The sequence below is a fragment of the Canis lupus genome, chromosome 22 (genome assembly GCF_003254725.2).
Source record: "Canis lupus dingo isolate Sandy chromosome 22, ASM325472v2, whole genome shotgun sequence".
Lineage (NCBI taxonomy): Eukaryota > Metazoa > Chordata > Mammalia > Carnivora > Canidae > Canis > Canis lupus.
In genome coordinates this window covers 25423629-25432693 of record NC_064264.1, presented here as the reverse complement: position 1 = coordinate 25432693, position 9065 = coordinate 25423629, and the positions used below count along the sequence as shown (strand labels likewise).

The 9065-nt window shown below is 35.1% G+C and overlaps 1 non-coding gene across 1 annotated transcript; it reads right to left on the bottom strand.

Annotated features, from left to right (window-relative positions):
- Positions 1–207: 207 nt before the first annotated feature.
- On the bottom strand, positions 208–351 carry LOC112656164 (U4 spliceosomal RNA). Its single transcript, XR_003134158.1, has one exon. It is a non-coding gene; the product is annotated as a U4 spliceosomal RNA (small nuclear RNA).
- Between the last annotated feature and the right edge of the window lie 8714 nt (positions 352–9065).

Below are 9065 nucleotides of genomic sequence, written 5' to 3'. Positions count from 1 at the left end.
TTGGTTCATTGTTCACGAGGTGTTCAAAATCATTGTTTTATATATTCTGTTGATTTTTTGTTTGTTTGTTTTCAGGTGGGAAATTAAATCCAGTTTATGTTGCTCTATCTTGTAGATCTGGTTTTGAATCTGTTGTCTGCTTGCTCATTCATTTGTTATATTTGAAACCAGGACAAGTGGAATTTAATTGTCTTCTGTTTTGTTGGTCATTGCTATATGTTATAAATATTAGCATCTTCTAATAATGTCGTAGGCATTAAATTGTTTTTTTGTTGTTGTTGTTATTTGAATTAGCAATAATCGTGCCTTGGATAAACCTCATTGGCTATGATATTGCCACTGTGCAAAGCTTTTTTGTTGTTATTTGAAGTGTGGGCAGTACTTATATTTTAATCTTATGATGGCCAATTTTTATAAATTAATGAATAAATGTAAAGCAAGATGTAAGTAGTATTAGGAAACATTTAATTACCCATAGTACATAAATAGAATTGGAATTTTTAAAAATTAGTTTTTTGGAATGTCATGAAAAATCTGAACCTCTGATTTTATGTAGTAAATATCTAGAAATAATGGAAAGAAACTTCACTAAATTTTGTGATTCTTCTAATGACCTAAGTATATTAAATGATAGAAAAATTTGTACATAATTTACCAAATATTCCATTTCTATTGAGAAATTTGATATTAGCCACTGACAAAATAATCCTCAAGAAAATATAGAAAATACCTGATACCAATTGAGTTACTAATAGTAAACATTCTCATTCTTTGATGTAGGAAAAGCATGTTAGGCTATGGAACTTAAATTTAGGGACAGTGGTGGAGAACCTATAAATACTGAACACAACCACAAAGTGCATAATAGTTCTTACACCCAGGAAGATTTTTAAAAATTAAATAGGGATAATAGCTCTAACTAAATATTTTAAACTAAGGAAAATATTAGGGAATATATATGACTACATCTTCAAAAACAAATAATAATGGCCTTTTCCCTAAAAAGGAAACTCTTCAGCCATTTCATCTATTTTTACTCAATTTGCTTTGTTCAAAAAAAAAAAAAACAAGTGTTCATCTGTATTTCTTTAACATATTATTTTAGAAAAGCACAGATGATGTTTGGCACTCTTAATTTTCTAAGCCAAGAAGTAGTCTACTTAAAACTGGCTTCAGGTTTCTTTTTTGTTGTATATTTTTACTACATTTTCATAGCATGTTCTGCTTAAAATACAAACACACAGATGGCAAGATACTGTTACCAGCCATAAGGTTGAAGTATGTTTGTGTGTGTTGGTTGGAAAATATCTATAAAATGAAGTACTTGTAGACACTAAACAAAATCCACTCTCTCTAGATATTTTATAATATAGCTACATATGGAGCACTTTAATGACCACAATATATGCTTCTAAAATTAGGCTTGTTTACTTCAGTGAAAAATTATACGGCCTTTGGAGAACAAACCCAACTTGCCTCCAATTTTTCAGCAAGATGAAAGAAAAGATTTCTCTAACTGTAACCTAAGGAAATGAAGGAAAAAAAAAAAAGGAAAGAAAAAAGAAAGGTTTTGGAATTGAAGGTATTTGACATAGTTTGTAACATATACTAAAGTATTTGGTATTATTCATGCATTTACCTTATGCAAATGTAGTGACTTTTAAGCAGATGCCAATATTTTAAAAGAAATCAATTTTCTTAAGCTTGGTAATAAAACATGACAAAAAATCTATCTTATTTTACACATTCCTTTCCAATTCAATATTTGTTATTACCATGCAAGTGGAGAGAGTTCTAATGAAGAAGCTACTTTTGTTCTAAAAACATAAAATTAATTAATTCAAGCATTTTGGTTGTAAGATTCTAAACATGTAGGCTGTTTTAAAACAATTTAACTAAAAGAGGAAAGAGAAAACTATACTATATAAAAGACATGGCCAACTTCCAGAGAAATCTATCAGGATAAAATTTGTCCTCCAGATTTAATATATTGCTAAATTAGATATAGAGAGATAATTGATTTAATGGTCAACAGAGAAACTAAACTGAGAAATTCAGCAGAAATATCAGATTCAGTCATCATAGATGTACCATGAAACATGAAGAAAAAAATCATATCAGGTATATTTGCTAAAAAAAAGATCAATTTGAATTTAAATATCTTTTTTTTTAATTTTTTTTATTTATGATAGTCATACACAGAGAGAGAGAGAGAGAGGCAGAGACATAGGCAGAGGGAGAAGCAGGTTCCATGCACCGGGAGCCCGACGTGGGATTCGATCCCGGGTCTCTAGGATCGCGCCCTGGGCCAAAGGCCAGCACTAAACCGCTGCGCCACCCAGGGATCCCAAATTTAAACATCTTATTTAGTATGGTACAAATATTTTAACAGGGAACGTTTCATTTTTTTAACTTTGCATTTTTTAATCCAAATATTTCTCTTTGTCTCACCAACAAACCATATTCAACTAGTCATTGAGATTTCAACCATGGTTTCAATTTCTTTGATTATATCAATTATGTCAGTGTTTAAGGGACAAGAAATAGGAAATTATTTACTTCTTTATAGTTAACTCTTTCCTTGTTTATCTATTTTATTTCAGATTTTAGCTGTATACAATACTTTGCATTTTAGCTGGTTTTCAGTAGCTAAACATTGCTAGTATATGGCTACCTAGATGTATTTTTGAACAACAACAACAAAAATAAGTGCTGTGTTATTTTGATGGAGTCAATGGACAATTGCTTACTTGTGTCTGGAGGTAATCATTCTGTTTATTAAAATGGATGTTATTCCTTTTTTTCTTCAAGTTATTTTGTTTATGGCTTATATTAATCTTTGGGATCTTGGAAAAAGTATATATTTAACCTATTAATTGCTTTTTATTCCACTTTTTTTCTCTTAAGCTCAATAAATGACTGAAAATTCGCTTGCAGTTTAAATGATATATTGCTATTTAGTTGCTATTCAATGATAAATGTTAATTGGTAACAAAAATCAAAATCAAAAGTCATGTATTAAAAAAAAAAAGTCATGTATTTGTTTTTGCTCTGTTTGGTTTATCTTTGTCCTGTCAGAATCGAAGAAGTGGAGGGGACACATCATTCTTGCATTGCATTGTTTTTTCTTTGCCTTATGTCACTTATCAGACTTAGGCAACACATTCCAACTCGAGTATCACATGAGGGCTCAAAATGTAATAATAGCCTTATAAGTAGATAAATTAGAAAGTTTTACTTATGAAGTGAAGAACATTAAGGAATTTAACTTGTAGCTCTATGGTAGATTTAACATTCTACCATAGACATCATTGCTTTGGGTAATATGTTGCCTCTGTCCACCTCCTTTCCATACGACTTTCCTTACAGGACTCCACTCAATGAAATTCATTTTACTTTAGAATGAATTTATTTATTATACTATTTTTCTTTGTGACAAAAGAAACCAAGAGAGCATGGCAAGGGGGGAGATTCATTAAGAGACAAAAGGAGGTGCTTGTAAGTAGAAAGAATAGGTCAACTTTGCTTTTTCAAAATTTTGTGACATCATCTTTCTTATATGACTGTAGTTTGGATTATAATCTTTACTTACATTGATGCTGTAAAACTGAGATTAATTTGTGGATGTGATGAGGCTTTAAAGAAAATCAGAAATCCTGTGCAAAAGGGAGGGCATCTCCTTCTCTGGAGCTAGTGAACAGTTTCTATTTCTTTCTACCTTCTATAATCCTGACTAAAAAAGGAAAAAAAAAGAAAAAAAAAAGGAAAAACCAACAATTAATATGTTTCTTTAGTTTGTATCATGTAAAATCACCTTAAATTAACTATTTTTTCCTTATAAATACATGAGTGGTCTCTTTTAAATAAGCATGTGCATAATTATTTTTACCATCATGATCAACCTCATTACTAATAGTGAATTTTGCATCCATTTTTGGTGACAACACTCATTGATTAGTCAGCCTCTCCCTGATCCATGGGGGCAGGCAGGCTCTCTGACAATGACCATAACCCTCATAACACCCCTGGCCAATTGTGCAGGAAGTCATTCCCTCCCAATTTCTGCAATGAGCAACTTATTCCCTAAAGTGTGAGATTTGATTACCTTTTCTCAGCATGCATTCAGACAAATGTTATTATTGGTCATAAAATTATCCAGCCCAGTGACCTATGGTGACAGTGAATTTCACAAGGTGACTGCCTGCTGAGTGAAGCATCTCCTTTTATTTGTTCTAAATATTTTATATTATGGGGCTTGAAAATAGAGGAAGTAACTTCAGATGTTTAAATACAGTGGCTCTGACCTTCTAAGTTACCAAGATTTTCACATACATTTTTCTCCCCTTCCCTTCATAGAGTAGGGTTGTCAAATTTAGCAAATTTGACAGGATTTCAAGTTAAATCTGAACTTATGATAAAAATGATTTTATTCTAAGTATGTGCTGGGCAATATCTGGGACATCTTTATGCTAAAATTTGAAATGTGTTGTTTATCTGAAATTAAAGCTCAACAAGGTGTTCCGTATTTTATCTGCCAACCTTTTCACTGAGTGATTCATTTTCACCTTGGCTTCGCCAAAACCATTTATATTGCTATAGGTTGTCCGTATCTAAATTGCTGATTCAATTAACTTCTTTTAAGTGTTGTGTACAGAGAAATGTGACAGTTTGTCTAAAACTCTTTGAATCACTCAGGAGGTAAGTAGGATGGAATGCTTGCTGGAAATATTTTCAGTTCAAACCCCAAATATGTTTGTTTAAAAGAGAGAGAGAGAGAGAGAGAGAGAGAGAGAATGGGCAAGAGGAAGACAAACAAGATTTTTTTTCTTTTGATAGATTGTTTTAGAGAGACACTGAAGCATTGGTTCTGAATAAAAATGTCCATTTGCTTTTTCTTCCCTCTTAGAACTATTCTCATACATGGATTTATACGTAAAATTCATAAGTGACTGCTGAACTTGGCCCTGTTACATAACTAAATCTAGATCTAACTGTTGTCTGAATGCAATTGTCACCTTAGGGGAATCTGTGTAGCACTGAAAAGGTCATGAGAGCACCTGCCCAGATGTTAGCAGATTGTGATTCTCTGTGCTCGAACTGTGGCCGGTAGAGATTATTTGTGGGGTAAAACACTAATATACTACCCCTCTCTTAGCCACAAAGGCTCTGTTCCAAGAGCCCCAGTGGATGCCTGAAACCATAGATAGTACTGAACCCTATAGATACTGTCTTTTTTTCCTGTACATACATACCCATGATTAACAATAACTAATAATAAATAGAACAACTGTAACAATATACTGTAATAAAAGCTATGTGAATATGATCTCTCTCTCTCTCAAAATATCTTATTGAACAGTGCTCAACTTTTTATGATGATGTGAAATGATAAAATGCCTATGTAATGAGATGAAGTGAGGAGGATGTTGTAGGCTCTGTGAATTAGGTTTAGGCAACCTTGACCTTCTGACATATCATCAGAAGGAGGATCTCCTGCTTCCTGTCTACAGTTGAAGGCAGGTAGCTGAAGCTGTGGAAAGTGAAACCATGGATAAGGAGCAGCTGCTGTATACCCTCAGAGGAAGTTGCTGAGCAAGGCAGTTCACTGGGTACGTACTCTGCTATAGTGAATAAACCTGTGTGCAAACATTTCCTGCCTCACCAGAAGAAGATGAGTATTTTATCCTACTTGAACAAAATTCTGTAAACAGAACACTTGGAGTGATGGAATTCCATACATACCTACGGGGGAGAAAATGTATTTCAGTGACTGACCATAATCCCCTTGAAACATGGCTAGAGATCTTTCAATGGTGACTGCCAGACTACAGTAATTGTTTATGGCATTGTTAGTGTAAGGTAAGGGTTGCACTATAGAGCCTCTTTGGAACATGGCAATGCAGATTTTCTTAAAATTCTCTGGAGAAATCCAGACACCTCAGTGTAATTTTTGTCGGGTGTGTTCCTTATATCAACTTTAGTTGTAGCTGAAGAAAACAATAATTATTCTGAGCAGAGGATTCTGACTACTTCATAGACATACAACATAGTAATGACTCAAAGTTAGACCCAAGGGAAGGTGCAATCGGGTCCCTGATCACATCTTTTGTGGGAGACTCAGGAATCCTATTTTGCTTTGAAACTATAGAATTCTATTTTTGAATATAAAAAATAGTTATAAAAATGAACAATGTATCATGCATGTAGTGGAGAATGTTATTGGAAAGAGATGAAAAGCAGACTGATACCATTGCTATCTGTAGCTGATGTTATGAAGAGGCCCAGGTGCCCATGATGCCATATAGAACTGTGCGCAAAAGATGTTAAATAATCATACTCATTTTCTATGGGAGGTCACGATCTAACACCAGACTGTGGGGAATTGCATAGTCAAAGAAAGCCTTAGAAACAGATAACTAAATCCCTCAAAAGTTTCAGAACAAACAAAGAAGGAGAAAATGTTTACTTTGGTATATTTTCCCCCTCATTTACAAAACACAATGATGAAAGCCACTCTTTATTAAGGGCGTGCTCAATCTTTGTATATGTTATCTCCACCATCCCTATAGTTGCTGGATATAATGCCAATAGGGATGAAGTATCAGATTGCAGTTCTTATTTTATAAATAGGTATCTTGTTTGAGTTCATGCATCATATTACAGGATCAGGGCAGAAGAAAGACTGGAGTAACAGAAAAGAACCAAACCAAACTAAGTAAAAAAATGTTCTTTCTACTACACCCTCCAACTAGTGGTTCTGTACAGGCAGTGATTTTAGGTCTCAGAATGGATTTGGCAGTGATGGAGATATTTTTGTTTGCCACAACTGTGGGGAAGGAGAGAGGAAGAGTGTTAGGCATCTAGTGGGTAGAGGCCTGGATGCTGCTAAAGATCCTACCACGTACAGGAACATGACTGCAACAAAAAATTATTTGGACCCAATTGCCAGGGTTGAGTAATACTGATTTAGGATAGGCAGGCTGGTAAACTACTCTTTTTTTTAGTTTTATCTTAGTTTTATCCTTTAACTAAGAAAGTTCTCTTAGTTTTATCCTTTAACTAAGAAAGTTCTCTGTTATACTCAGAATTACTTAGGTAGCCAAGAGCTCAAGTTTTCCTGCTATTCTACTGAGGAGGTAGGTGGATTGGGGTAAATCTTGCCAAGGTACAGATTCCTTTCTCCAAGGAAACAGGAAAATTATAAAAACTTAAACTTACTGAGATTCTAATAGCCATCCTAATCAGGTCAAATGCACACACATACACACACAAGCACACACATGCACAACTCATGGTTTTCTCAAACTTAAAGGCTTCAGTATTATTCTAGATGCCTAGGCTCAAAATCATATAGCTCTTCATCCTATCCCTGAGGCAATGAACCTTATTGTCAATGGTCTTGTTTTAGAGCCTTATGATATCCTATCTGTGTTTTTTCAAAAGCCTCTCCTTTTATCCAGTCCTGTCTATGCATACAAAATCTTAACTCTCTCATTCCCTGGTTTAACATGCCAACTCACAGACAAAAAATAATTTGTCTCTGGATTAGTTTTGGCTGTGAGTGACACACAACTCAACGCAGTAGTGGCTAGAGCATTTCAAAGCCCTGGCCCACAAAGATTTTTTTTTTTTTTTTTTTTTTTTTTAAGTTTCCAGACTACTTCCAGATCACTATTTTGTCATCCCTGCAGTATAGGCTTCATCTCATGGTCCAACAGAGGTAGTCCAGATTGACTTCTGATCCACGTATAGGCAACAAGGAGGAGGGGAGGGCAAAAAAGGGCATGGCCTCCTTCTCTGAAGACGCCTCTTGGAATTTACATGAAGAACTCTGCCTTGCTATCATTCCTAGTAACTGAGTCAGATGATGGCATGCAGCTGCAGAAGATGCTAGGAAATGTTTTTATTTTGGGTAGTCAAACCATAGGGGTTCAGTTGCTAAAGGAAGAGGAGCGTCGTTAAAGGAAAAATAGCCATCATTCTCTGCCACTCAAACAAAAAAGCAACTACTTATTGACATGACAGTAGGTATCAAATTATTCAACCTAACAACTGAGGCTCCTGAAATAAACCTCACCGGGGCACATGGGTAGCCTTGAGTTGATTTCATCTTGGTTGAGCCTGACTTGATTTCAGCTCAGGTTATGATCTCGGGATCATGAAATCAAGCCCCATGTCAGGTTCCACACTCAGTGTGGAGTCTGCTGAGATTCCCTCCCTTTTCCACTGCCCCTCTCCCCACTTGTGCACTCTTTCTCTCACTCTCTCAAATAAATAAATAAAATCTTAGAAAACATAAGTGAAATAAAATAAGCCTCACCCTAGCTTTTCAGCCTCCCTTTTGTCAGGTTACGATATCTATGAATGCCAAAACTGATTTAAACATGCTATTATTACTGTTGTTTCTTCTTTCTGGTCTTCCATCTTTATTCTTCTTGCTTTCCATTGACATCACTATCCATATTTGGATACAAATATCCTCAAATCTGAGGCTAAACCTCAATTTTTATCACCACTCCATAACCCTTCTCATTATTTCACATATCATCCCAACTGGCCACTGGCACTTCAGGTCCCTTTGGATCTGCTGGATCAGGTGGTACAAATAGCAAAGTACCCTGAACAGCAGCTTGGACCTATTGCAGAGCTTTCTCTTATCCTGGGACCCTCTCAGAACCAGCAGCTTTTTGGATGTTTTGATAAATGGGTGAGGGTAACACACCCACATGGGGACTATGCTGCCTTTGAGTTCCAAGGAGATCCCCTTCAAGACACACATAATAGCTTTCTGGTCATTGGTGCAATGTTTAAGCTGAGTTGAGTCTTCACTTTGTCTAGTAATATTAGGAACAACCAGCCCATCTTATATTCATTATTTTGCCAAATGTTTGAAACTATTATATACACAGTCACCTAGATCCTTGCTTTTTATAGTTGGTTGATAAGAAGTATCCAATGGTGATGTTCTGTGAATCTCTATTGCGAGGTTACACCATGGACTATCATTGCCTTCTTTACTGCTGGGTAGAGAGTCCTTAACATCCTTAAGTTTTATCACACTAGAG